General features: G+C 40.6%; 1 protein-coding gene across 8 annotated transcripts in view; it reads left to right on the plus strand.

Annotated features, from left to right (window-relative positions):
• Positions 1 to 15,935, plus strand: part of IPO11 (importin 11) — a 295,900-nt gene that overhangs the window by 236,754 nt on the left and 43,211 nt on the right. Inside the window, exon 29 of one of the 8 annotated variants that reach the window (XR_006291241.1) lies at positions 6,019 to 6,106. The exons of the other annotated variants lie outside the window; for them this stretch is intronic. The gene's annotated coding sequence lies outside the window, so the exon portion shown is untranslated. The remainder of the gene's footprint in view (positions 1 to 6,018; positions 6,107 to 15,935) is intronic. 8 annotated transcript variants of the gene reach the window in all.

Here is a 15,935-nt window from a genome sequence, read left to right on the forward strand (position 1 = left end):
TCCTACAATAAACATACCACCTCAAGTTTTTATCTATATAATCATAAAGTGGACTGAATAAATTCCAGCACCCAGCAACAACAATATGGGGAGGATTATGGGGTGAGAAGGGTCAGGGTCAGAGTATGATGTACTCTGGCAATCTTGGTCCCTTGAGGGCAGTTTTGTTGGTGCTAGTTAGAGCAGCACTTTATCTACTCTAGTTTAAGATAGGGAGGAGAAGAGCAGTTTTGTCAAGTCATCAATAGCAGAAGGTGAGCAGATTGTTGTAAAGCTGCTGATCTTGCAACCCCACTAAATGAAGTGCAGTACCCAGGCGTCCAAGCTTACCAGGAGCCATTAAGGGTATTCACTACTCCTAGTCTCCAGCAATGCTTACTACGCGTGCTATACAAAATCTAGATATTAGATTGGTGAGCCCTGAAGTATAGGCAGTAGCAGGCTAGCTCTATGCTCTGCAACGCTTCACTTTATTTTTCATATCAAAGTGGCTGAATTCCTGCTGCAGGTACAAAGTGGAGCCTGACTTTAACTCCCATCCGGTGACTTCGCCTTTCCATGACTTCCAGTCCATAAGTGGTTTCTCATCTCCTCCCTATCCTCTCTTCCCTTTCTGCCTTTGATGTGGCTGTTGATTCTCTCTAGGATTCACTCTCTCCCATCCTTAACTCTTTTGACCTCTCTCCCATTGCAAAGTCTGCCCCGCCAGCCCCCATCCCTGGCTCACCTGCAACATCCACTTCTAATGCTTCTGCTCTCATATTTCAGAGCATCTCTGACAGAAATCCTGTGACCAGACTGACTTCCTTCACTACAAATTAATTTCTCTTTCTTCAATTCTGCCATCTTCCTTGCTAAGCAACTGTGCTTCGCAAATTGAATTGAATCCCACACCCACAATCCCAGCTGCCTTTTTGACACCTTTGTCTCACGTCTCAAAACCCTCTCCTCTTTCTGCCTCCACTTGTCTCTCTGTGCAGGATCTTGTCAATTTCTTCCAAAAGAAAAATGACAAAATACAACGAGGCCTTCCTTTCCTACACTCTCTCCTCTGTGACAGATTTCCTTTACCAATCTGCCTGAGGCATCAGGTGATCAGGCTGAGGCCGCAGAATCGTTGGGGGAGGAGATGACGGAGCACACCAAGTAACTGAGTTTTAAAGCTTTATTGATAAAATAATAACAGGGGAGAGTGCTGGGGAGTGGTCACTCAGGTCACTCAAAGGAAGGAAGAAAGCGTTAGTGCCCCAAGCCCTAACCCACTTTCATACTCACACCCACACTACCCGAGGCTGGCCAAGCCTGGGTGTAACGTAAGAAGGAGAGGGGGAAGGGTGAACGGGAGTTCTGTCCTGTTCACAGGTCGTCCAGGGTCCACTGTTGATCTCCGATTTGCCTCAGCTCCCAGGAGGGTTTTTAAGTCATGGAGTCTCTTGGGGGCGTCTCCTTCAGGGCCCTTTGTTCCCCATGCTGGTTCTACCAGTCCAAACCGGCCTTATTGGCTTCTTCAGCTTTCCCAAAACACATCGGCTTCAGGGACACTACAGCGGTTGTTTACCCCCTCACCGGCCTTCACTTTCTCGCTGGGTTTTACAGCCCCTGCAGGTTTGTGCAGCTGAATCTTCCTTTCTCACAGTCGGGGGTGGGGGAATCCAGGCCCCCATCTTTCTGGGCAGGCAGCCCAGCGTCGGTTGTGTGCTGTGGCCTTGGGCGGGAGCCAGCGTCTTATCTTCGGACCTGGATCGTCAAGTTAACCCATTCCTTTCTCCTTCCGCCCCACTTTAGGCCTCTCGCAACCAGCAAAAGAATCTTCCACTCCACACTCACACCTTTAAACCTTCCCCAACATGCCTTGTAATGCTTTCACAGCATTAGCAACATAAAATGCTGATTTGCCTCCCCAGGGGACCCCCTAAGGGAGGGGGCCCTTGGGTTGTGACACCTCCTCCAGCATGAGACACACAAGCTTCTAATCTGCTCTCCTCCTCTAACCCCTCCACTTCCATCAGTGAACCCCATGCCCTCCCCTGATATCCCTTGTGCCCACTGTCATGCCTTCCCTACTCTTCGCCTGAACTTCTTTCCCATGACTCTTTCCCCTCAAAACATAAGCTGCTTTAGTCTTTCCCAGATTTAAAAAACCCACCTTTGACTCCACTGTTTCTCCAAATACTACCCCATCTCCCTTTCATCTCAGCTGTTTAAACACACTGATTACAATGTGCACTCAATTGAAACTGCTTTCACCAAAATATCTAGTAACCTATTCTTTGCTAAAGCACAGAACTAATATACCACCTTCATGATCCTTGGCCTGTCAGCCAGCTTTGGCATTTCCTTCTTTAGTGTCCATAATTCTGTCCACTCCTGGTTCTCCTCCTACTTATCTAATTGCTCATTCAGTATATCCTCTAGTGTTCTTCCTCATCCCCCTTCAACTTTCTGTGAGAGTTCCACGGGGCTCTGTCCACTTCTCTTCCCCCACTGCACCTTATTTCTGTAATATCACCTGCAAACATAAATTCAACTACCTTCTCTGTGCTGCCAACTCACCAGTCTGCCTCTTTGCTCCAGATCTATCACCTTCTATTCAAACTAAAACCTTGACCTGTCTCTCTGACATCTCCTTGTGAGGGTCTAGCTGTCATATCAAGCCCAACATGGCTAAAACAGAGCTCTTAATATTACTCCCCCTAAGCCCTTCCTGCTACTTCCTGTCTCAGTCAGTGTGGACAACACCACCATCCTGCCTGACACAAAGGGCCTGTAATCTGGGTGTGACCTTTGACTCAAACGCCTCTAGATTTTCACATCCAGGCTGTGTCTAAATCTTGCAGATTCTTTCTGCATAACATCGCTAAGATAAAACCTTTGATATCCATCCACACAACTAAAACTCTCCTCCAGGTACTTATCTTGCATCAGGATTACTGCAACATCCTTCTCTAGGGCCTTGACAATTGCAGCCTTGCCCTGCTCATATCCATTCAGAATGCTGCTGCAAAGATCAGTCTTCTACCCATCTCTTTGACCATGTCACTCCTCTATTTGCATCCTCCAGTGGCTTCCACTCTCTATCACATATATTATAACCTACTTGTATTCACTTTCAAGGCCTCTCACAGACTATCCCCACCCTACTCAAAGAGGTGTCGACTCCTGCCTCCAGTTGGCTTTTGAAGCCAACATTTGTCACTCACTTGATAAATCTTCAACCAGGCACCTTCATGCTTTCTCCCATGCTGTTGCTCATGCTTGGGAGGAGCTTCCTGTAAAAATCTGCAAAATTACCTCATTATCCTCCTTCAGATCGCTCCATAAAGCTCTCTGCCAGGATGCCTACAAAAAATCTGACAAAAGCTAGGCTGCTAGTGTGGTGAGACCCACTGTTTCCTTGTATCCCCACATCTGTCTCTCTATCCATCTGTTATCTATTGCTTTATACTTACATTGTAAGCTCTTCGGAGCAGAAGACTGTCTTTTTGTTCTCTTTTTGTACAGCACCTAGCACAATGGGATCCTGGTAACTAGTGATCCCAAATACTATAACAACAATAAAAATAAGTAATTATCAACAACTAAAAAGTCCCTTGAGATGTGGGATGTTAATGTGGGCGTGATAAAACGGATGAAAGGTTCTTTTGAACCACTCAGATCCTGTAAAATCTTCTTTTCTGAAGACTAACCATGTTGGTTTTAACCTTTCCTCATTGGTCAGCTTTTCTAAATCTTTCGTCATTTTGTTGCTGTCCTCTGGACTCTCTCCAGTTTGCCCACATCTTTCCTAAAGTATGGTGTCTAGATTTGGACACAGTACTCCAGCTGCAAATAGCCCCCAAAATTGCCTTTTTTGCAACTGCATCACATTGTTGACTCATATTCAATTCATGATCTACTATAACCTCAGATTCTTTTCAGCAGGACTACCACTTAGCCTGCTATTTCCCATTTTGTAGTTGTGCTTTTGATTTTTTCTTCCTCAGTGAAACACTGTGCACTTGTTTTTGTTTAATTTCATCCTGTTGAATTCAGACCAGTTCTCCAATTTGTCTCAGTCATTTTGAATTCTAATCCTGCCTCACAAAGTGCTTGCAACCCCTCCCAGCTTGGTATCAGTTGCGTATTATATAAACAGATTTTCCAATCCATTATCTTATGTTCTTATCCAAGTAATTCATGAAAATATTGAATATTTCCAGACCGAAGACTGACCTCTGTGAGACTCCACTAGATACACCCTCCCTGTCTGACAACGAATCATAGATAACTGCACTTTGTGTATGGTATGTCGAACAGTTGTGCACCCATCTGATAGTAATTTCATCTAGACTACCCTTCCCTTGTTTATTTATGAGACTGTCATGTGGGTCTATGTCAATAGCCTTACATAAAAGATGATTTTCCTAGAGACAGCTTGCAGAGTGAGCAAATTTCAAGTCCTGGTGACTTTTATCCAACTTATCTAAATTTTACCAGGATATGTCAGGGCTTCAGAAACATCCAAAATTCCTTTACAAGAAGATGAGGGAATTCCACCTTAATGATCCTATTGTCTTATAAAAACGTTTTCCCATCCTGGTGAAGTCATTCTCCACATGCTCAGTATTAAAAGATCTTTGGGGTTGTATTTGGAACAGTTTTTGCCTAGTTTTTTAATTTTATTTATGCAGTGTTGGGAAGGAAAACTTACATGTATGCAATATTAACCAAGAGAAAAAGATGATTTTAGCAAAAACTGACTTTTCCTAATGAGAAAATTTCAGGTGAAATCCTGGAGGTTTTTTATGTAAAACAGAATTTTTTAAAAGCCACAAATTTACTGAATTATCTTGAAGTGAGAAGATTTTCAGGCTATATTTATTCACATCTTTATTATTTGTTTATTATAGTCTGCGTGCATATGAGGTTCTCCAATTTATTTATTTATTTATTTTTGCATGGACAGACTTGTTTGCAACATAATTTACACATCTCAATTTCAGTATTTAAAGTGAAGTGATGTAGGCTGTTTGTCACTTAATTCCCACCACCAGTATGAGAAATGGGTCCCTAGGTTGTTCTGCTCATGACAGCTTCTGCTGTAAACAGAAGCCTGCTCCCAAAGTCGAGAGTAACATCCCCATACTTTTAGTTTTACAACTTGAGTACTGCCAATTACATAATTGGTACACTGCAAGTATATGTATTTATAGTGTGCAATTATAAATCCTCATTAGGTAATTACAGTTAATTATTATGTAGTTTTGCTTCCTTCTGCCACTTGGTAATGTCAGCTTAAATTATGAAAATAAAATTTCATCACAAGAGGTTTTATACACAATTTAAGAAAAGGATAAAAACTGCTTTATAAAATTGTGTATGCCCCCTCAAGGTACTTACATAACAGGCTTGTTACTTCACAGGCACAAGAATAAATAATTTTAGCATACATCCCTTACCCCTCCCACCCACTCACACTCACTCACCCCACTAGCAGAAATGTTCCCCTCTGATATTGGTACATTTGGGGAGTTGTGGCATAGGTGGGGACACATCTCTGTAATGTCTGTGGCAAAAGATGAATACCCTTTGCCCTTGTAATTATGTGCACTGGTGGACATGTTGACTGCCAGATAATGGGACAGTTTGAATTACTTCAGTAAGAATTATGGCCTCAGCCTTTAGTCTAGTTACCAATGTGTTTTATTTCTGCATCTACTTGAGTGTCGTAAGCAAAGACTCTTCAGCATGGTGAGTGTTTTCTCTAATGGCACTGGCCGGAGACATAGATTTAAAGGCCAGAAGGGACTGTGGTAATCATCTGCTGTATAACACAGGCCATAGAATTTCCCACAAATAATTCCTAGAGCATGTCTTTTAGAAAAATGTCCAATCTGGATTTTAAAATTGTCAGTGATAGAGAATCCACCACTACCCTTCGTAAATTGTTCCAATGGTTAATTTATGCCTAATGTCCAGTCTGAATTTTTCTAGCTTCAACTTCCAACCATTGAATCATGTTATATCTTTCTTTGCTAGAGTGAAGAGCCCATTATCAAATATTTGTTCGCCAAGTAGGTGTTTATGGACTGTAATTGAGTTCCTCCTTAACCTTCTCTTTATCAAGGTAAATAAATTGAGCTCTTTGACTCTGTCGCTACAAGGCACGTTTTCTAGTTCTTTGATCATTCTTGTGGCTCTTCTCTGTAGTCTCTCCAATTTATATCAACATCCTTCTTGAATTGTGGACATATATACAATAGGCAGACACTATGCAAACTTTCTTATATAGCTCTCTATGTATGTATGTATGCAGCTACCCCTCTATTGGCACTTGTTCACGTTTCTTGAGGCAGGGATTGCCAGTTGAATGGTCACTTAAAGCCTTTTCTGTGCTACAGAATTTACTCATTGCTGACATGTTTGCAGAGAAACTGTTGCACTTTTGCTAACTTCAGGAGTCAAAACTCATGAGTTAAGCCCCTTAAAATCAAGAGATTTGGTTAAAAAAAAAAAATGGATTTTTAAAAAATAATAAAGTTGGGGTATTTTTTATTTGTCTTGCCTTCTGTGAGCTGTTAGGGTGCACTCACTTCATGTCTGCAAGCTTTATTTCCACAACCATACGGACTAGAAACTAAAAAAAAGGAGAGAGAGAGAGAGAGAGATTTCATGAGTATTTCTTTCTTCTAGCATCTGGAACTTTAAAAAAAATCACCAAATATCACAAGACTCTCAATAAAATTGCAAGGGTTCACCAAAACTTATTGATGTGTCTCATTTCTTGAAATACTAGTTAGTCTGGTCCTATGAATGAATGGTTGTGTTTAGACAGACTATGACTTGCAAGAGATTGTGTACTGCATGAGTTAATATTCAGGAACTTCCCAATATCTAGTAACACTAAAATAGTTAACATTTTGATTTTTCAGGAAAACTGTACAATATATTACTAGTTATGGAAAGTTTGTATTGTCTTCAATTTTCAGGAAGTCTGCTAAGCTTTTTATGCTTCCTCTGTTTTGTGTAATTACCTGGCTCTTGAGATGTTCACAGCTACTTGTGATGACAGCATATCAGTAGAGCCCTGCAAATCTGCGGATATCTGTTTTATATCTGTGGATATCCGCTAATCATGTTTGCAGATTGCAGGTGGATGCAGATCCAAATTTTATATGTAAAGCCTTGCAAATCTGCGGATATCCGCTTTATATCCATGGATATGTGTGGACCACGTTTGCAGAGCATGGATTGAATTCAGTTACAAATTTTGTATCCACACAGGGCTTTACATATCAGTGCTGTCTCCTGAGCCATCAGGCAGTGAAGTGTTGCTGAAAGCTGAAAGTTCAATTGTTTCAGTTTTTAGTCTAATCCCAGAAGACCTGTTAAATTATTATGATTTAAAGGTAGACATTAACCTCAATATACTTAAATCTCTCATTTTGAATTTAACTTGCCATCATTTGTCATTGTGCAATTGGAACTCAGCATCAAGGAAGCCAGATGTTCAATAGTATTATAAAGAATTAGGTGGTAATGTAATAATGACAAGACCTTTCCAGTATTGTAGACATGTTATAATTTTTTCAAAAGACATTTGTGTTACTGTTTAGATACATTTATTAGATTTTCCCATTTGTGGTTTGAACTGAATTTGATGATTTTATTTAAGTGTATTTTGTTTTAGTGTGCCACAGCTGCTCACTAAACTAGTGAGTAACATTTCTTGATGCCATATATACTGCTTTATTTAAATGCAGTATGTTATATATTTACTGTATATAACTGCTTGTTTTATTCTGCTCAGTTTGCTTGGCAACTATCGCTTGCTAGAACTTTCTAGTAAAAATTGATGTTTTGTACACAGCTATTATAATTTGGGGTACAAACTTTGCCAAGTCACCTTAGAGCCTTGCTAATTAATGATTCTGGTGATGAAATCTTACATTTTATTGGGTGCTTTCGGTGAGTTCATTTGATTTAGGATTAAATTTGAAAAAGGCTTGTGAAGATAGAGCTTGTTCATTTTGCTACTTGGGAGAAAAAAAATGTGTATTAATTTCACAGTTACTGCATGTAGAGTATATAGTAGTGATTATGATTGTTTCTAGCATGTTTGAATGACAGGTTTACTTTTATGGGTTTCCTTTTATAATTGGAATTTACTATTTTTTATTAAACTAATAGGATAGCATCATAATTTTGCAATGGATTTTATGATGTTGGATAAAAATATCAGTTAGTAGTGTTGCTGTGTTTTTAACTAGTGGTTTTAGTTTGTGAAAGGTTGTTAACGGGATATAAATATTGTTAAAAAGTCTGAGAACTGTTGAGATTTTTTTTTTTTTTTGCTATTTGGATTAATCACTGTTTGCTAGTGATGAAAAATAAATTATCCATCAGCTGTTTCATGTCCTATATTTTCAGTGAGATGGTGTGAGAGTATCCATCTCACAAAAATTAACATTATTATTATATAAATAGAAGAATCCAAATATTCCAATATCGTACAGAAATGTTTATTTCATTTATGGGAAGAAATATTTTTATTTGGGGAGCTGATATGCCAATTGAAAGTTGATTTGGAAATGTTCCAGGAGATGCTGTTTATTTTATGTTACAACAGTACCTAGAGGCTCCAAAATCAGGATTGGGCTGTGCTCTGTACAGTTACATAGTAGGCAACAGTCCCAGGTTCAAAGAGTCTGTTGGCTGAACAGACAAATGAAGGGTAGGGAGGGGAAACAGAGGTACAGAGAGGTGCAGTGGCTTCCCAAAGAGTGCAGAAGATCAGTAATAGAGCCAGGAATAGAACAAGGTCTCTTTACTCCCAATCCCGTGCTCTGTTCACTAGAGTATACTGTCTCGAGATTTTGGAGGCATTTTTGGAAATAAATTGGCTCAATTAAAGTGACAGTTTCTTTAGATTTTTCAGTTCATTATCAGAAATTCTTGCAATTGATTGAGCGCATACATTATTGGAATTATTTTGCGTGGGAAGGGTTTTTCATGGGAGAGACCATTTAATAGAGCCCTCAGCCCCAGCTGGGGAGTGGGATCGGGAGCTTGCCCCGCTCGGTGCGGCTCCCAGGATTTGACTCGACCCCCCCTCGGGCTCCTACGTTGTACGTGGAGATGGGGCCAGGCGGCCATGCGCACCGCCCTGTCCGCAGTTGCCACCCCCACAGCTCCCACTGGCCGTAGTCCCGGCCAATGGGAGCTGCTGGGGTGATGCCTGTGGATGGGGCAGCGCGCAGAGCCACCTGCCTGCACCTTGGAGCCGGAGAGGGGACATGCTTCCGGGAGCTGCTTGCAGTAAGCGCCGCCCGGAGCCTGCACCCCTGAGGACCCCCTCCCCCCACGACCCAATCCCCTGCCACAGCCCTGATCTCCCTCCCGCCCTCTGAACCTCTCGATCCCAGCCCAGAGCCCCCTTTTGTACCCCAAGCCCCTCATCCCCAGAGCCCGCACTCCCAGCCACTGCCTTCACACGCCCCACAAGCCTGCCCCATCCCTGATCCCCCTCCTGCCCTCCAAACCCATTGGTCCCAGCCTGGAGCACCTTCCTGCACCCCAAACTCCTCATTCCTGTCCCCACCCCTGAGACCGCACCCCCAGCTGGAGCCCTCACACCCCTCCCCCGTACCCCAATCCCCTGCCCCAGCCCTGATCTTTCTCCTCCACCCTAAACCCCTCATCCCCAACCCCACCCCAGAGCCCTCACCTCCTGGTACCCCAACCCGGAGTCCCCTCGTGCACCCTGAATGCTCATTTCTGACCCCACCTCAAAGCCCAAACCCCTAGCTGGAGCCCTCACCCCCCCCCCCCACACCCCTACCCCCAGTTTCATGAGCATTCATGGCCCACCAGACAATTTCCATATCCCGATGTGGCCCTCAGACCAAAAAGTTTGCCCGCCCCAGATATAGATGGATGGCGGTTGAATTTGTGTGAGTTGATGAGATCTCTCTGGCAATCCCCTGGAGAGTAGGGGGAAAAAATCTTGAAAGAAGCATTGAACAAATCATCAGAGTAGTAGGAGGATTTAAGTCACAAAAGCCAAGGAAGGACAATATTTTTTGGAGGTTGTGATTGATCGTGGCAGCAGTAGAGAGGTCCAAGAGATTGAAGATGGTATAGAGACCCTGAAATTTGACCCTAAATTTTATACTGAGATCTTGACAGTGTATTGCAGCTGAAACCACAATTGTATACTATTTTTACGTTGTTACATACTTTTTTCCTACCTTTTATGAAAAATAAACACTGCCATAAGCAAAGTTGGCTCTGCAAGTTAAGGAGCTTCACTGTGATTTTTCCTGTCTAGCATACTTAAATTTAAAAAGGGAAAAAGATCAGTACAGAATTTGCAAGTTCGAAAGAATAATTGTGGCGATATGAATTGTTTTTCATCTATTGTGTGCAGTTTAGTGTAATTTGTAATAATTATAGGTTTGGGTTTCTCTGTAAAAATCCACTTTGATACCATCTTTAATGTTGTTATTTTCTGAATAAGGTAGAGGTGGATCAATTTAGTTCTTGTTTTGAATTTACTGCATAATTTCCTGCTATGCATAAATTGATACTCTGAATTGGTTAAAATTCATAGCCTGAATTATATTAGCTTTAATCTAACACAGGTTGGCGGGTAGAGATAAGATACAGGTGGCTTGGAAAGATTACAGTTGATGCAACAATTGTGTATTCACAGCCTGCATCTGTAGACCAATCTTTTCATTTAAATCTGACAAATTACTGTGTCTGCAACTTAGTATAAATATTTACAAGTATTATAAAAGGAGTACTTTTTGCACCTTAGAGACTAACAAATTTATTTGAGCATAAGCTTTCGTGAGCTACAGCTCACTTCATCGGATGCTTGCAGTGGAAAATGCAGTGGGGAGATTATATATACACAGAGAACATGAAACAAAGGGTGTTACCATGCACACTGTAACAAGAGTGATCAGGTAAAGTGAGCTATTACCAGCAGGAGAGAAAAAAAACAACCTTTTGTAGTGATAATCAAGGTGAGCCATTTCCAGCAGCTGACAAGAACCTGTGCACGTTCTTGTCAACTGCTGGAAATGGCCCACCTTGATTATCACTACAAAAGGGTTTTTTTTTTGTTTTTGTATTTTTTTCCTCCTGATGGTAATAGCTCACCTTACCTGATCACTCTTGTTATAGTGAGTATGGTAACACGCATTGTTTCATGTTCTCTGTGTATATAAAATCTCCCCACTGTATTTTCCACTGCATGTATCGGATGAGGTGAGCTGTAGCTCACGAAAGCTTATACTCAAATAAATTTGTTAGTCTCTAAGGTGCCACAAGTACTCCTTTTCTTTTTGCAGATACAGGCTAACAATGCTGCTACTCTGAAACGGGTATTATAGTAATTTATATGCATTGTTTATGCCTTCTGACATTAACTTTTAACATGTAAAATTCAATGACATTAGTAATTTTTATCCAATTGTAATGTGAGCATATTTAGGTGGAAGTCACTACAGCATTCAAAATAAATGTTATTTATTAACGTATAAGACTTGACGTTTCCATTACCATTGGAGAACAAGATCAGTAATAAGTTGAAATGCAGTGATCTAGCGCCACATTATTTGGGATAATTCTTTTAAAAGTTGTGATTTTTTTTTTTAATTTACCAAAGTGTGGTTTTCAGCCATTTATGAATGTTGTTTCTTGAGAGGGACCTAAGATTTTGGGAAGCAGCTATTTCAGTTGTGTACCAATCTCATGGTGGGTACATTTTGGTTCTCTCCCCGCTTGCACCTTCTTTCCTAAGGAATTAATTATCATCAAATACTGTTGCAGTACAATAACCGTTGTGGTAGCACCTAGAGGTCCCAACCAAGATCAGGGGCCTACGGTGTTCAGTGCTGAATGTACAAAGTGAAAGACAGTCTTTGTCCCAAAGATCTTACGATGTAAATGGACAAGACAAAACAAACGGTGAGAGAAAGGAAGCATTATTGTCCCCATTTTGCAGATGGGGAACAGAGACAGAGTGATGTAAGTGGTTTACTCGGGGCCACAGTGGCATGAATGCTGCCTGTGGCAGAGACAGGATTTGAACCCAGATCTCCAGAATCTCAGTTCAGCACCTTAACCACAAAATCATAATTCAGCGACTTCTTGGTTATTATTTCAGGGTTGTTTTTTTTCTTGTGATGCTGCAGATATGTTATACATTTTTTAAAATAAAATGAGACTGAAGATATTGAAGGCTTTTACAGGCATTTCACTAACTTTTAATGAGACTTAGACTCCTAAATGCCTAAGGGCTTGTCTACACGAACATTTAGTTCACGCCAAGCTGAGATGGGAATCTACCTCACACTAACCTGCTGCACACTGACTGTCTGTGTAGACCTTGCTGATGTCTACTACCCCATTGCCAAGTGGGATGGATTAAAGCATACTAAGGAACTGTTAGTGCACATCAGCAGGGCCCACATGGACAGTTAGTGCATGGCAGGCCAGTGCAGGGTTGATTTACACCCCAGCTTGCCACAAACTGTATGTTTGTGTAGACAAGCCCTAAGTTAATTTTGAAAATGGGACTTGAGAAGCTAAGTCATGTAGGCATTTTTGAAATTTTTTTGGAATCTTCTTTGCATGTTGCTAAAATTTTTCCTTTGGAATAATACATTTAAAGACTCTTTTTTGGTAACACTGATCTCTTTATTTACAGTTACACCCATGGATATTTTGTATTAAGAATCAGTAATATCAATTTAATAAGCATATTTTTTTGTCTCTTCTACACCAATCCATAAACAGGAAAAACAGGGTAATCCAAATACCATACTGGAATATGGCATTTCCAGTAGGAAATAGGAGGAAACTAATTCTAATTCACCTACGTGCAAGTTTAGCACTTCCCCATTTCTGATCACACCCTTTCACTAGAGATAAGTCTGAGTTCCAGTGTGCCCTCCCATATTTCCCAAAAATTTTGAACTATTCAGGACTTATCTCTGTTTCTTACTTCCTGTTTCAGGAAGCATAGAAGCTGATTCCTGTCATGGTTTGGAGAGGATTCACAAATGTCCACCTTCTTTTTCTCCTGGATTATAGAGAAAAATCAAGAGATAAGGAGCACAGTTTCATGAAATCATGGATGGCAGGACGTTATTGATCCCTGGTTTCTAAATCTCCCACTCCTGAGATCCTAGGCTCTTTGAATTACAGCACTGCCTACTGTTATGATCTGTGCTAAATAGCTCTCCAGTGCCTTCAAAACCACAGTCTTTGTGTAATCTCTATTACATGTTTCAGGGGGTTTTGCCTCCATATTGTCTCTTTCCCTTAATTGGTTTCTATCCCATCAGGGTTCATGGAGCTGCTCCAGCAGCTCTTTTGGCCTCATTGACATTATAAATTTTGGTAATTCTAACATCAGTTATCTCTGACTGAGGCTCCAATACCTGCTATTGAGGACTACCTATTCAATTCCGGACTAGTTATGAGCTTCTTAAAGGACCACGTGGCAGCAATACAGCTAACTATCCTGCAATTCAGTATTTTCACACCCTACACTTGTTAGATTCCTGAAACGCCTTATGCATATGTAGTCTTGGGCAGCCACCCCTTCCTTGAGATATTAATGCTGACCAGATTGATGCGTTCACCATCTGAGCCCCTAGCTACAAATTACCTTTTCTGCCTATCCATCAAAACAGATTTCCTAGTAACAATAACATCTGCTAGAAGGGTGGGAGAAATAAAAGCACTTATCACAGGACCTCTCTATGTACTTGACACCTCATTCAAAATTTTTACCAAAGGTAGGTTGTGACTTCCTTCTCAACCAATTGCTACACCTACTTGTCATCTTCCATAAACCTCATTCCAACAAAAGGGAGAAGCCAGACTTCACACCCTTTTGTACGCTGTCTTTTTATGTAGACGGGACTAGGCCTTTTAGGGTGCTCCCCTCCACTGGGAACTTTGTCGTTTACACAGATAGGGTAAAAAGTCAGGTTATACTGACCCAGAAATTATCTAATTGGATTTCTACACGCATTAAGACATGCTGTGATTTAACTAGCTTAGACCCACCATGAAGAATTACAGCCCTTTCCATCAGGGATTTGGCAGCTTTGCCATGTTCTTTGAGAAACTTTGCAGTCTTAAAAAGAAAAGGAGTACTTGTGGCACCTGAGAGACTAACAAATTTATTTGAGCATAAGCTTTCGTGAGCTACAGCTCACTTCACTCACGAAAGCTTATGCACAAATAAATTTGTTAGCCTCTAAGGTGCCACAAGTACTCCTTTTCCTTTTGCGGATACAGACTAACACAGCTGCTACTCTGAAACTTTGCAAACTTAGAAATCTGTAGGACAGCAATATGTGGTTTGGTACGTACATTTACAAAACTTTACTCCTTAGTAGAGGCAATAAGATCTGATTCCCACTTTGGCAGAGCTGTCTTATAATCACTATTCAGCTAGAGTCTGAGCACCCCCTTCTTAAAAATTAGGTTATTACTTGTGCGTTACCAAGAGTGGAATACATACGGACAAGCACTTAAAGAAGAAACGGTTAATTGCCTTAAAGTAATTACTGTTTTTCAAGATGCATTTTCCATAAATATTCAATGACCCAGCATCCTTTCCCACTACTGTGAAGTCCTTTAAAACCTGGATTCTGTAATAGGCAAAGGAACTGCGAGACAGCTGGGGTTGCCCCACTCTTTATACTCTCTGATGGGGAATTCTGCAATGTGCTTAAGTGGAATTTGGAAAGTAAAACCCAAAAGGAGCTATGTTTTACCTGTAATGTTAAAATAGAATTATTATTATGCCTATGTACAACAAGATAATTTCAGACAGTAATTTATGGTTTTCTTTTAAAGACAACAAGACAGTGTTTGCTTCTAATGTACGAAAGAAGCACAGCGTGCATTTTATGAATATGGCCTTGCCGCTATTCTACTAGATTTGGACATTCTAATTTTTGCTTCCCTAGAAATTTGTGTTAGCATCTGTCATTACAAAACAGCTTGCAGAACTAACACTCAAGATTGAAAGATTTTCAGGGCAAGTATTGTACTTTTTGTCAGTAACATATCATGCATATTTATGGCACTATATAAATAATATTTGCTAAATTGAGAAATAAATCTGGGAAAAAAATGCGAAATACAGATTGCAAAATCAGAGTAATTACTTCAGCAATAATGACCAAACCATGGTGCATTTAGTTGGGATAAAAGGCTAGGTGGGGATAATTCATTTTGCCTCAGCCTGTTTGCTCCAGCCATTTATTTGTCCAAGAGATACTCTGTTACAAGGCCATTACTGCTTTTATAAGGTGAAAATGAAAAATGTAGGCTTTTGGCTATTTTTATAGGTAATGTTGTTTTAGGCCCAGATCTTGCAAATTACAGTGTATGAGCAAGCTGTTGCAACCACACACTATCATTTGCAGACTACTCAGTTGGTGTGTACATGACATTTGCAGTGCTCTGTCCATGAATTAACAAGACATTCTAACTTCTTTTTCATGTACATTCCATTTATGTTGGAATTGCCGTGTGTCAAAAAAAGTGACAGTTACTTTTTTAATCCTCTCCAAAAAATAGTTTGAAATTAACTTTTGGTACTACTGGTTGTTTAGTTACAACAGTTGTGAAATTAAGCACAAAAGACAATTTGTACTAAAATGGCAAACTACATTACTACTACAAATTGCTGCAAAAGATCTATATGCTCACTGATGGGACAAGAAACATAAGAAATCATTAAAAAATGAGGAGTACTTGTGGCACTTTAGAGACTAACAAATGTATTTGCGCATAAGCTTTCATGGGCTAAAACCCACTTCATTGTTATTCAGTGTTTACTATGTACTCTACAAAAGCTTCTATAAAAATGCCCACTGATTGGGCATACCAAGGATCTGTCAACAACATTCTGTGCA

This window comes from Chelonia mydas, chromosome 5 (genome assembly GCF_015237465.2).
Source record: "Chelonia mydas isolate rCheMyd1 chromosome 5, rCheMyd1.pri.v2, whole genome shotgun sequence".
NCBI classification, from domain to species: Eukaryota; Metazoa; Chordata; order Testudines; family Cheloniidae; genus Chelonia; species Chelonia mydas.